This window comes from Microcebus murinus, chromosome 7 (genome assembly GCF_040939455.1).
Source record: "Microcebus murinus isolate Inina chromosome 7, M.murinus_Inina_mat1.0, whole genome shotgun sequence".
NCBI classification, from domain to species: domain Eukaryota; kingdom Metazoa; phylum Chordata; class Mammalia; order Primates; family Cheirogaleidae; genus Microcebus; species Microcebus murinus.
This window is the reverse complement of record NC_134110.1, coordinates 78,630,609-78,644,725: the sequence shown is the minus strand read 5'-3', so window position 1 is coordinate 78,644,725 and position 14,117 is coordinate 78,630,609. Positions and strand designations below refer to the sequence as shown.

General features: G+C 39.0%; 1 non-coding gene across 1 annotated transcript; it reads left to right on the top strand.

Moving 5' to 3' along the window:
- The first annotated feature begins 1,043 nt into the window (after positions 1–1,043).
- On the top strand, positions 1,044–1,183 carry LOC142871992 (U4 spliceosomal RNA). Its single transcript, XR_012920244.1, has one exon. It is a non-coding gene; the product is annotated as a U4 spliceosomal RNA (small nuclear RNA).
- The last annotated feature ends 12,934 nt before the right edge of the window (positions 1,184–14,117 follow it).

Below are 14,117 nucleotides of genomic sequence, written 5' to 3'. Positions count from 1 at the left end.
TCCGTGGAGTCTCCTAGGCACTGGCCACAAAAAGCCTTCCTAAAAAGCTGTGGACTGATGTTTGTGCCCTCTCTTTCACATTTTTTCAGGACCAAAACCTATGGAGATATTTACAATTCACCTTTCCTCAAGTTAGATTTCAGACAAGTTAGTTCGGTTGTAACATGATTTTCCGGTTTGGCATGAATTGAGACCTATTTCCCCATTAGCAAGAAAAGCCTATGGGGTTTTATGGCATATTTCTTAAACGTTACCATAATGCAATTCAAAACTGCCATAGGTGTGGACAAAATATGTAGTAATATAATACAGTTTAAAATCAGATTAATGATTCTGAGTTTCTAGATTAGAGCTTAAAAAAAAAAAAAGAAACCTTATCTCTGTCAAGATCTTAGTAAGCATGATAAACATAGAACAATTAGAAAATGATTCTGGCATAGTGAAAAATCACACTGTCTCGGTTTTCTTATCTGAAAAACGGGATTGCAAATACCTGCCTCTCCAGTCAAAGATTTAAGAAGATTAAATTAGATGCGTTAGGTGAATGCACTTTAGAAACTGTTACTCTTTATAGGTAAGATGTCGTTATAGTCCCGTTGAAGTGTGTTTTTCAATTTAGAATTGATTGCATTGAAAACAAATTCACCTTATTTAGTTCTCAATTTCAGGAAGGCACGGAAAATAAAAATGCCCGTATGAGCTCACCGTATGTCAATCTAGATTTGCTACAAAAATCACTGAGTGGTATTAAGAGTAAGAGAATAATTATACAAAAAAAGAAAGAAAGAAAAAAAAGATTTGCTAAAAAGTTCCTGTTTTGGTAGAGATTTTAAAGATTTTTTTTTAAAAGTATTTAGAGGTTTTGGTCATTTTATCTTATTTTATCCTAACAACCACTTAATGGTAAAACAAAATTCTCAACACATGGACTGTAACATTTCTTCCACACCAAACTACCCCCGCCATCTGTAGCCCCCAGGTTATTTTGAAACAAATCCCAGACTTTTTGTCATTTTATTCTTCAGTATTTAAAACTTGTTTTGAGCTTTTTGCAGTGGCCTATCTTAGCCAATGAGGTTTTTCCGAGGCAAGATTATTGCTAATTGAAAACTTTTCCCAATACCCCGCCATGATAACTTGCAATATAGTTGGCATTGGCAATTTTTGATGGTCCCTATGGGGACTGCTACAAAAAAGAAACATGTTTTGAGATAAATAGTAGTAGTTTCAACAATAACAAATGTGGCCTCTTGCACCTCGCACAAGGTCACATGGCTTATTAGTAGAAGAACTAGGACTTGAAACAAGCATTTTAGACTTTATTAGAAATAAGCAACACTTTTAAAAAGCTCATTAAAAATGTATCATGTCTCATGGGTAAATATGTTTTGTTAAAAAAAATCAAATATATAATTTGGGGGGGTTGCTTCTTAAGGATTAGGGAATAAATTAGTTGTAAGAATGAGTCATAAAGTTAAAAAACTAGATGAAGCTCGGTTATCTTGTATAACCCCTTCATTTAAAGAGAAGATATTGAGGTCTACAGAGAATAAGAGACCTTCTTCTTCTTTTTTTTTTTTTTTAAACACAGGAAAGCCTGTATTCACTCTCTGGAATTCTCTTAGTTGACATTTTGCAGATATGAGGCAAAAGATTTCAATGGGTAAAAGGATTAAGAACTTGCTTTAAAAGAGAATTTAAATGAGTTCTACAAAGATGTATTTTATTTTATGCTTTCTCAGTGTTGTGTAACAATGGTACTAATATTGGTGATGTTAAAGGTGAGAAAATGATGACAACGTCTAAGTGTCCAGATTGGTTAGACTCACTTTGGAGCCACTGAAATGGAACAATGGTCCCCACGGAGCAATGAATCTGGGCTGAAACAAACATGACAAAATATAATTATATGCAGAACACATAAGATCCGAAAGATTGGGCTGTAGAAAGGAAAAGTTCATATTGGGGAAAAACAAACCCAACAGCATTTAATTCAACGGTTTCCTATAAAACCCAGGTGAAAGGATGTGTGTGTGGTTGTGTCTAGCCACGGGCAGTGACAAGCAAATTAGCATATATTATAGTTGCATTAGAACTCAGGGTCACATAGGCTAGCATCGTTCCTGGATACAGTCATCCACAAGAGTTACGGTATGTGTACAAACAACTTTAATGGGTACCGAGGAGAGCTTCCAGGGAGTTGTTACTAAGCCAGGGTTCTCCTGAACACTGGTCTTTTAGATTCAATATCAGCTCAGAGTTACCATGTTGATTTTGTTCTGTTTCTTGGGTAGAAATATAGACATGAAAATCCTTGATTGTTTAGACCAGTGGCTGTCAACTATGGGGTGCATAAGAAAAACACCCCACCCACTGATGCTTGGGCCATACTCCCAGAGATTCTGATTTAGTTGGAATAGGGTGGAGCCTATACAGTGATGATTCTAATGTGTGGTGAGGGCTGAGAACTGCTCACTTTGATGATGAGAAGCCATTCTTTTTTTTTTTTTTTTTTTTGAGACAGAGTGTCACTTTGTTGCCCAGGCTAGAGTGAGTGCCCTGGCATCAGCCTGGCTCACAGCAACCTCAATCTCCTGAGCTCAAGCAATCCTCCTGCCTCAGCCTCCTGAGTAGCTGGGACTACAGGCATGTGCCACCATGCCCGGGTAATTTTTTGTATATATATTTTTAGTTGGTCAACTAATTTCTTTCTATTTTTAGTAGAGATGGGGTCTCCCTCAGGCTGATTTCGAACTCCTGACCTTGAGCAATCCACCCACCTCGGCCTCCCAGAGTGCTAGGATTACAGGCGTGAGCCACCGTGCCTGGCCAAGAAGCCATTCTTGACTGGTGCTCTTCTGGAGGATAAGGGATTGTCTTCCTACACCCAGGAGTCATCCACATCACTACCCATGGGGCTGATAGGCGTCACACTCCCAGGGAGGATGTAAGGGTCAGTTGGGATAGGGACCAAGGTGGCATATGTATCCTCTAATTAAATTGACTCCCTTCAGTGGGTAGTAAGAGTTCACCTGTGAAGACCCCCCATGTCATCAGAACTCTCATCATCAGGGACCTGGACATCCTCTGAAACCAGAGCAGAAAATTATTTTTAGGTGAGACCTTAATAGAAGACTTCTCAGGCCAAATTTTAATTCTGTGTCTGGCCTAGATGTAAGCAACAGGAATTATTTGTCAGCTCAGGTCTAAGCAGTTTTGTTACTACATTGATTTTGTTCTGTTTCTTGGGTAGAAATATAGGCAGGAAAGACTTTGATTGCTTACACTGGTGGCTTTCAACCATGGAGTGCTTAAAAAAAACAACAAAAAACACTGATGCTTGGGCCATACTTCCAGAGATTCTGATTTAGGTGGAATGAGACTGCCTAAGAAGAATAGAATAGTGTAAGCCAGCAAGTCATGGGCTGCAAACCAGGCTGTCTCCTCGGGGCATACGGCCTTATGCTATGGCTCACTGTGGCTGCACTTACACAGCAAACACTGTCTCCACTTTAGAATAACAGCTGAGAGCGCAGATAATTTCCCTGAATCTGTAAGAATGAAGGGATATCCTTATCCTTGTCACCCATAATCAAGAAATAGATTTCTTTATTTCCTAGGACATAATGTCTTTTTGTTTTTTGTTTTTTTTGAGACAGAATCTCACTCTGTTGCCCAGGCTAGAGTGCCATGGCATTAGCCTAGCTCACAGCAACCTCAAACTCCTGGGCTCAGGTCATCCTTATGCCTCAGCCTCCCGAGTAGCTGGGACTACAGGCATGCGCCACCATGCCCGGCTAATTTTTTCTATATATTTTTAGTTGGCCAATTAATTTCTTTCTATTTTTTTTTAATTTACTTTCAAGAAGAGGAAATGAAGTCAGAATCTTTCTATTTTTAATAGAGACAGGGTCTCGCTCTTGCTCAGGCCAGTTTCAAACTCCTGACCTTGAGCCATCCTCCCGCCTCGGCCTCCCATAGTGCTAGGATTACAGGCGTGAGTCACCACGCCCAGCCCAGGACATGATGTCTTATCAGAACAACCACTTGGGCTTTGGTACTCTAGGCAACAACTCATGTTAGCCAGTTTTTCCCTTTAATACATGTGTTTAAATATTTTTCTTTTTTTATTTAATTTGTTTTAAAATATTTTATTGGAATCTTCCAGGTAAAACCAGATTGTTGTACAAGATAAAACAAATGCAAGTGAAAGTTGTCTACTTGACAGGTAAGCGCCCCCAAATTTCTAAGTAATTTTTTTCTCCAATAAGATTATAGCTGTTCACACAGGTTAATAGAGGAAAGAAGTTCCTAGGATCTGCTCAACACCAACTCGAGGACATCCTTTGTGTCAGCAAAATCCTGAAATTTCATAAAAGGAACATATATTAAAACCATGTAGGCAATTGGCAGTAAAAATGTATGGAGGTGGACAGGTGGGACGGGTGCCAGACAGGATGGAGGGAGGTGAAGAGTGGATTAGGTGGGTTCAAAGATCCTCAGAGAAAAGCTCAAATAAATACTTTTCTTTTCTTTATTTTTCATTTAAAAGGTACTACATGCTTTATCAAGAAAGCTTACATAACCTAGAAAAACAGAGTTAGAAAAAGAAAGGGTATTCTTATTATTCAGATAATCCCATTTCCCGCTTGTTTATGTCTTTCTGGTATTTTTGTTTTTAATTTCAGGAGAAACCACTCTCATCCTTGGGAGAGGAACTGACAAGAATAAGACAGAACCCAATCTGATAGGGAACCAGAGTAGTTAAAAGATTCTAAGAAGGGAAATCAATAAGGGATGGAGGCAAAAGCCCAATTATAAGAAGTGAGGAGCCTGGTCGTCAAACTTGGACGCCAAGAGGGACAGACGTGGTGCTGAACTACTGAGTGTAGGCCAGAAGTTCGAGAAGTATTTGATTTCTCAAATTAGGATTGGTTCTGGAAACTGGGATAAGGTGGGAATTTAAGTACCTCATCTTTGGGGGAAGGGAACGGCTAAAGAGGCCAGGAAACAAGTTAGACCAAACAAATATCTTCTTTTTGTATTATATCGTGGGCATTTCTTCCTCTGACATATCTCTTAAAACCATCCCTCCTCCCTACTCACATCAAGCAAATGTGTCCTGGTTGTCTTCTCTAAGAATCTTCCTCCCTCCAGATAACCCTACATACTGCTGCCAGGTGAGTCTCCATAAATTAATTTTTTTTTTTTTTTTTTTTTTTGAGACAGGTTCTCACTTTCTTGTTAGGGTTAGGGTGTGGTGACATCATCATCACTCACAGCAATCGCAAACTCCTGGGCTTGAGTGATCTCCTCCTCAGCCTCTTGAGTAGCTAGGACTACAGGTGCATGCCACCATGCCTGGCTAATTTTTCTGGCTTTTTTTGTAGAGATGGGGTCTCGAACTCTTGAGCTCAAGCAATCCTCCCACCTCAGCCTCCCTGAGTGCTTGGATTACAGGGTTGAGCCACCATGCCTGGCCCTTAAATTACTTTTTTTTTTTTTTTTTTTTTTTTTTTTTTTTTTTTTTTTTTTGAGACAGAGTCTCGCTTTGTTGTCCAGGCTAGAGTGAGTGCCGTGGCGTCAGCCTAGCTCACAGCAACCTCAAACTCCTGGGCTCGAGTGATCCTTCTGCCTCAGCCTCCCGAGTAGCTGGGACTACAGGCATGTGCCACCATGCCCGGCTAATTTTTTATATATATATATATCAGTTGGCCAATTAATTTCTTTCTATTTATAGTAGAGACGGGGTCTCGCTCTTGCTCAGGCTGGTTTTGAACTCCTGACCTTGAGCAATCCGCCCGCCTCGGCCTCCCAAGAGCTAGGATTACAGGCGTGAGCCACCGCGCCCGGCCCCTTAAATTACTTTTTAAAATGTCTTTCCCCTACTTGGAAATAAAAAATGACTCCAATGACCTAATTGGGTCAGTTGCAACTTTCTCTCCCTGGCTGTCACGATTCTCTATAATCCAGCACTAATTCAGCTTTGTTTTCCATGTCTTACTCTCCTACTCTCTCAATCCAATCATGTGGATTCACTAATTATTCCAAAAGTGCATCATTTTCATTACCCTTGTCCCTATCCTTATCTCCATGCTATGGTCTTGCCTGGAATGTTCTACCTTCTTTCCTCTGTCTGTTTATTGTCCCCTTCAAGGCCTGGATCTAGTCATGCCTCCTTCCCAATTTGTCCTCAAATTATTCAAATCCACGTTGATTTATGTTTTCTTAGATCTACCACACTAGTCCTAATTTACCATTATTTCTTTATACCTTGTATTAGTCACTATTTTAATTTAACTGTTCCTCCTCAATTAGATTGCAAGTTTGTTGAGAATGAAATCTATAGCTTCTTCTTTTCTCATCTACTATATAGGGGTGAACTTGTATAAATATATACACAAATACTCAGCTTAGTGCATAGGATATTCAACTTACATGCAGAAAAATTTTATATTCAAATTCTATTACAGTATATTTTTTCAGTATTTTAAAAGAAGTTATGTGGCTGGGCATGGTGGCTCATGCCTAAAATCTTAGCACCCTGCGAGGCCGGGGCAGGTGGATCGTTTGAGCTCAGGAGTTTGAGACCAGCCTGAGCAAGAGTGAGACCCTGTCTCTACTAAAAATAGAATTGGCCAACTAAAAATATATAGAAAAAAATTTAGCAGGGTATGGTGGCGCATGCCTATAGTCCTAGCTACTCGGGAGGCTGAGGCAGGAGGATTGCTTGAGCCCAGGAGCTTGAGGTTGCTGTGAGCTAGGCTGACCCCACGGCACTCTAGCCAGGGCAACCAGAGTGAGACTCTGTCTCAAAGAAAAATAAATAAAATTTAAAAATAAAATAAGTAAATAAATAAATGAAGTTATGCTTTTCTTTCTCCACTCAGTGAAATAGTTTTCCTATTTATGCAACATAAGACAAGCTGCATCAATAATAAAACTTAGGAAAAACTATAGTTTCATCAAACAAATATTTTACCTCTCTTATTCATAGTCATCAATGGCATTAACACAAGCTCTGTCACAGTAATTCAGTATAGATGTGAGTTTATCATCCTCATGAAGAGGTTATGAGCTCAAGGACAAGAAAGTCATACTTTTTTTCTAAGGTCATTTAACCGATGGCATTGTATTCATCTTCAACAGTGGTACTGAATGTTTATATTTAGGAAAAATAGAGTTTTTGGGGACCCATATTTAAAGAACATGTATCATAGTAATAATTATAAAATTAAAGAAATAAAATCATAAGCTGAACCATAAGAAAATATTTGGCACAGGTTGGGCCTGGTGGTTCACATCTGTAAATTCTAGCACCTTGGGAGGCAGAGGTGGGATGATCACTTGAGGCCAGGAGTTCAAGATTAGGTTGGGTAACATAGAGAGACCCCATCTCTACAAACAATTTAAAAAATTAGCTGGGCGTGGTGGTGCACGCTTATAGTTCAAGCTGCTAGGGAGGCTGAGGTTGGATGATCACTTAAGCCCAGGAGTTTAAGGTTACGGTGAGCTATGCTCACTGTACTCCAGCCTGGGTGATAGAGTGAAACCCTGTCTCAAAAAAAAAAAAATGTGTATATATATATATATATATATGTGTGTGTGTGTGTGTGATATATATATATACATATATATATATATCACATAAGATCTAGGTACCATTTCCTCTTGGAAAACAGAAATACAATATTTATTTATTTGAATAATGTTTTCCCCAGTTGAATATTTATTACTGTTTGCTGGTTGTAAAATTAATAAATATTTACAGAAAAAATTAAGAAAATACTAAAGTATATATTGTGGGCTGAATTGTGACCTCCTCAAAATTCATAAGTTGAAGTCACCAGGACCTCAGGATGTGACTGTAGTGGAGACAAGGCCTTTAAAGAGATGATTCAGTTAAAATGAGGTCCCATGGGTGGACTCTAATTCAATTGGATGGTGTCCTTAAAAGAGGCAATTAGGACAAGTATGGCGCACAGAAAGAGTTATGAGCTTGTGAGCTCACGGAGGGAGAATAATACATCCATCTGCAAGCCAAGGAGAGAGGCCTTCGAAAAACCCAAACCTGCTGACACCTTGATCTTGGACTTCCAGCCTCCAGAATTGTGAGAAGTAAATTTGTGTCGTTTTAGCCACACGGTCTATAGTATTTTGTTAAGGCAGCCCTAATGGAGCCCTAATGGAGATCAAACTAATGGAGTACGTACACAGGAAAGTGTATTGTCCTTATGATCTCACTCTCAGGATAAAACAAAACAGTTTTAAGAGCTTAATGTATTTTCTTTAAGTGCTTTCTAATATAAATGGGTTCACAACATACATCAAGTTCCGTGAGCATTTATCACGGACATTTTCCCCTGAAACGTGTAGATACACAACATCCTTTTTTACAGGCTCATAGTCTGCCATTGGATTTAAGCAATCCTTATCAATAGCTATTAGTATGATTTACAGTATTCCATCGGCTTTAACCCTTCTGCTAGCCATTTAGGCTGCTTTTTGTCTTTGTGCTGGCATGAACACTGCACAAAGGACATATTTATTCTTGTACCTACATCTGTGTGCACTTGACAGATTAAGAAATATGATTTAAACATTTTTCCTCTGGTTACATATTCATTGAAAATAATCACAGATGAAGTACTATCTTGGGTAGATTATTTTGAAAAAAAAAAAGAAAAAAGAATCAGAAATAAGCAAAGTTTGAAGTACTTAATAAAAATCACCCATAAACTCAACATTCAGAGATAATGGCTTACAATGTGAAGATCTCTATCCTTCCAAACTCTATCTATATGATTTAAAAGCATAACTGCATATTCACATGCTTCTCAGTAGGATCAAATGGTCAAAAATTCCCTACTCCCGTTGCATCCCATGAAATAATTGTGAGCTGTCATGGACAAAAAAGGTTTGTTGTGGAATTATACACCTGGAACTGAGTATCTTAGCAATTGTGAATGTTTCTTCATCTGTTCCTTCAAAAAATCCTTGGAGTTCAGCTATTTTTTGGTAATGAAAACACCTGGAATCCTGGAGGCTGAGGCACGAGGCGCTGGTGAGAAGCAGTTGGGTGAGAGCGTGGGGCAGCCGGAGATGCCGGGGCAGCAGGTGGACGCATCTGCAAACACCTTTGGAAAGAAGCCACTTTACAGTCTTTCCCCTTCCTCTGGGGAGTGGTGGTTTTTGTCCTACAAAGGAGCCAAAAGGGCAATGCCATGATTTCTAATCCCAAATACCACCTTTCTCATCCCTTGGATAGATCGTTTGGAATGAACTCAAACTTCCATTTAAAGCACACATAGCAAAGAAAAGCTAGGAAAGAGAGGGTAAATGATAAATTGCAATTTGAGATAGGTGGCCTGATCTTAACTCTCTATGTTGGAAATTTCTCGTTTATCGAGAAGTTTCATCATCTGTAAAACGAGGAACATGGGCCAGGTGACTTAGACGTTCCTCCCAGCGGCAAGCTACAAAATTGTCAGACTCAGCCTGATCCTTACCTGTTTGAACACTGCCACCACACAGTGCCGGGCACAAAGCAGGCTCTCGATAAATGGTTGTGGAGTTAAATTAAAAAGGGACGGGAAAAATTGCAAACTAGATTAATTACTTTGTAAAAAAATTAAATTCAAGCTCTGTATGGATGACTGAAGAAAGCAAATTCCTCTGTGGCAGGATGTCTGGTAATTATTTTGCTCTTAATTAGCCTTAAGTTGATGATTGTGAAAATGTGAGAAGGTAATAGAATTAGAGCTTCAACTATAATATTACCAGATTGAGGAAATAAATATTAAAGTTTGAGCTCATTCTATTCTAAGTGGACACTGAGTTAAAGTACAGCAAATTAGGGTAGACTTCACTGCAGATGTTCAAGAACGATGGAAGGCAGCTGGTGGATAAAAAGGAACGGCCCCCACGTTTATAATTCATTTCACCCACCTTTATCATCAAAGCAGAACTAGTAGAAATTCTCCCTCCTCCCACATACTAACCGCCTGCTCTCCATGTGCCCTTGTGACTGCTTGTCTTCAAGATTGTTCACTTAATCATGTTTCTCCTCACTAAACATATTGGGGGTGGGCCTGGGTACCCAGACGCACCCTGGAATTTGTTCCAGGGCACCCCCTTCCCAATTAAAATATAAGAAAACTATAGGCACTGGTGCTGAATATTATGAGTACATTCGTTGGAGGATGAGCCACATGGACACCCTGGCTGATTAAATGTCCTCAATTGTATCATAGTCTCTCTCTCTCTTTTTTTTTTTTTTAATTTCGGCATATTATGGGGGTACAAATTTTAAGGTGTATCCTAGTCTCTTACTCTTAGATTTCATCTTTAAAAAAGACAGTATGTGTGGTGGCCCGGTGGGGTAATTCTAGCACTCTGGGAGGCCGAGGTAGGTGGATCATTTGAGCTCAGGAGTTCGAGACCAGCCTGAGCAAGAGCGAGACCTCATCTCTACTAAAAATAGAAAGAAATTACTTGGACAGCTAAAAAAAATTTTTATATATATATAAATTAGCCGGGCATGGTGGTGCATGCCTGTAGTTCCAGCTACTTGGGAGGCTGAGGCAGGAGGATCGCTTGAGCCCAGGAGTTTGAGGATGCTGTGAGCTAGGCTAACGCCATGGCACTCTAGCCCAGCCAACAAAGTGAGACTCTGTCTCAAAAATAAAAAGACAGTATGTGAAGAAGAAAATTCAAGCAATTGTGGGATCCAAATGAATGATACCTCCAAATACTTTAAATTATCAGAAGTTTAATTTTTTTTTTTACTTTAATGAAATGGAGGATCATGTAAATGATTCATTTTTCATTGCATGAATGGTTCCAGCCTGTCTAACTCAGTATCCCAATCACCCACAGGATGCAGGACCTTAAGATAAATGCCAACCACTGTTACTAGGTCAATGCTGAGTTTAAGACACACTGCATTTTATCAAGCAATGACAGGTATGAGGTAGCCCCAGGTGCATTAAATCTTTGAAAAGATTTGTGGCTCTCTGTAGAGGGGTGTGTGTATGTATTCACCACAAATGAACATAAAAGATTTGCATCAATCATTAGAAAATTTGCATTGCTTTGTCTTTGTTGTCAAGCAGGCCATAGCAAGCTAGTGCAGTCATCACAAGAATGCCCATGAAATTTCTTCATGGAATAAAACGAATATACTGTATTCTGTCTGCCTATGAGAGAGTATTTGGAAAACAGAATTGAAATTATACTCAAGTAGATTTCACCCACCAACATAATACTGTCAGTCCAATTGGTTCCCTGTATACCTGCATTGTAATCTGGCTTTGCTCGCTAAGGCAATTCCCCTGCATTATGTTTATTCTAACTTATAACAAATTCCATTTACTTGCTTCCCATTATAATCCTTTAGGTTTTCTAGATCATGTCAAATGGGTCATCTGAATCCATGTGCAGAGTGTGCAGTCTTGGAGGCATTCACACACTGTTGACTATCTGCCTGTGGGGAGCCTTTTGGTCCACATAATTGGGCTTACAACTCTAGGAGATCCTTTGTCCCAAGGTCATCCTATCTTATGTGACACCAAATGTCTCCTCCATTGGAAACTAATCAATATGTGTTCAGGGACTATAGCTTCAGATTCTTTGCTTGGCACTTATATCCACTCAATAAGCGTTTGTCAAGTGAAAATCTAAGAGAGTAGATTTTTTAGCATTCTTACCACAAAAAATGGTAAGTATGTAAGGTTATGCAGATGCTATTTAACTGGATTTAGCCATTCCACCATGTACATATATTTCAAAACATCATGTTGTATGTGATAGATATATAAACATTTTTGTCTATAAAAAATAAATTAATTTAAAAATGTTTATTGAGGGCGGGCGTGGTGGCTCACGCCTGTAATCCTAGCACTCTGGGAGGCTGAGGCGGGCAGATTGCTCAAGGTCAGGAGTTCGAAACCAGCCTGAGCAAGAGTGAGACCCCGTTTCTACTATAAATACAAAGAAATTAATTGGCCAACTAAAAATATATAGAAAAAATTAGCCGGGCATGTAGTCCCAGCTACTCGGGAGGCTGAGGCAGGAGGATTGTTTGAGCCCAGGAGTTTGAGGTTGCTGTGAGCTAGGCTGATGCCACGGCACTCACTCTAGCCTGGGCAACAAAGCGAGACTCTATCTCAAAATAAAATAAAATAAAATAAAATAAAATAAAATAAAATAAAATAAAATAAAATAAAATATTTATTGAATAAACAATTATATCCACAAGAAAGAATAATTAGCAAATTTGTTAATGTCCATTTATTCTTTTCCTCTCAAGCTTTAGTTTTTTAAAAATTTAATTCATTTTAAAATTTTGTAAAATGTTATTTCTCTTTTTTTATCTAAAATTCTATTTTTTAATTTACTTAGATCAGAGAAGCAGAGGAATTAAGCTTTAGTTAATATGTCCTCCTGCTAATAAGAGCATTAGTACTTGAGATGAAGGTTATTTTTTTTCCTAAGGATAAATGAATAAATATTACCCTTCCCTAGGGCTGTGGTTTAGTCAGGCCACAGTACCTGACTCATCTTGGGTTCAGTAAATTTTTATTGATGTCAATTGACTTAGCCACTTTATATATTTCAAAGATTCATTGAGATGATAATTAATTTATCCTGCTGAGCACTTTCAAACTAAAATTATATAGGAAAATAATTATTAAGTAATATAATATCTAAAGGGCCTAGAAAAATGCCTGGCATCTAGTACTTATTAATTTTTTTCCCCTCACATACATTTTTTAAAAAATGATGAAAAGCCTCACTCCAAACCTTGGGGGAAAAGAATGAATTTTAGTAGAGGGCAAATGGCCAAAGGTAAAGGTCGGTATTATCTTTGGACCTAGCAAAGAGGTTTTACTCTCTCATCAGAATTTTAAAATATTATCCTGCCCTTCTCATATTTCCTGGCATCATAATGAAATGCATCTAAATTAAGGTTGCCAGATAAAATACATAACACCTAGTTAAATTTGAATTTCAGATAAACAATGAATATTTTTTTATTATGAGTATGCCCCCATACAATATTTGGGACATGCAAGGTTTGGGACATACTTATACTAAAAAAGTATTCATTGTTTATTAGAAATTCAAATTTAACTGGGCATCCTGTATTTTTAGTTGCTAAATCTGACAAACTTAATCAAACAGCATGTGTACCAGCAATCTGAAAAAGACTAGCAATTTGGTGAGCTTTCTTTTTTTTTTAAGACTGTTTTATTGTCAGTTGACCAATTGCTTTAAAGTTTTTAAGGTAATTTTTTCCTCTTCCTAAACCTATGGTTAGTTTGCAAAATGGCACTGTGATTTCACCTTCCTTTAGTAAATGCTCTGGAATCAAAATATCTATTTTGGCTCTCCATGGTCACCAGAATGTGGCTTGCAAAAAAAGGAACAGTTGTTAGTCCTGGCTAAAAGCCAGACATTTGGTGTAGAATTATCAGTTGCTTATTCTACTGGAAGTTTCAGGGGAAGCTGTAAAGCAGGTTTTCTGTATTGGTTTGGATCAAGTAGCCAGGAGACCATTTCCATCGCTGTTTATTTTCATTGCATAGTGAAGAGCCCCAAGCATTCACACTGAAGGAGAAAGGGGCCAAGCTTGATAAGCAGTGTGGGAGGGGGTAATAACCGGCTGTGACCTCGCCCCGGAGCTCTGGTTCACAGCACGGAGGAGCAGCCAGCCAAGTTTGGATGGAGGTCTTGGCGGGGCCCCACCAGAAAGAGAAACCAGAAGTTGTACTAAATTGGTCCTTTTATGGGCACTCTCCCCCTTCATTATTCACCTCTCTCAAGCAACCCTATAAATCATCTTGTGCCTGAAATGTAGAATTCCAGAGGGCTGGTAGGTGAGTAGCAGCGGGCGGCCCAGGCCTCTTGCCAATATGAAACCCTGAGGACATTCCGGGGCTTCAGCCAGCTCCAGAAAGCCCTCTTTCCTTTCTTCTCAGAGCCCTAGGGATTGGCCAGCCTGTTTCCCCTCCGCTGTTGCCACCTGTTATTTCCAACTGCGTTTATCTCCTCTCCCGCTACAGCGTGGGACAGAACACAGTTTCACCACTTCTGGCCTACCTTGTTCACAGCAA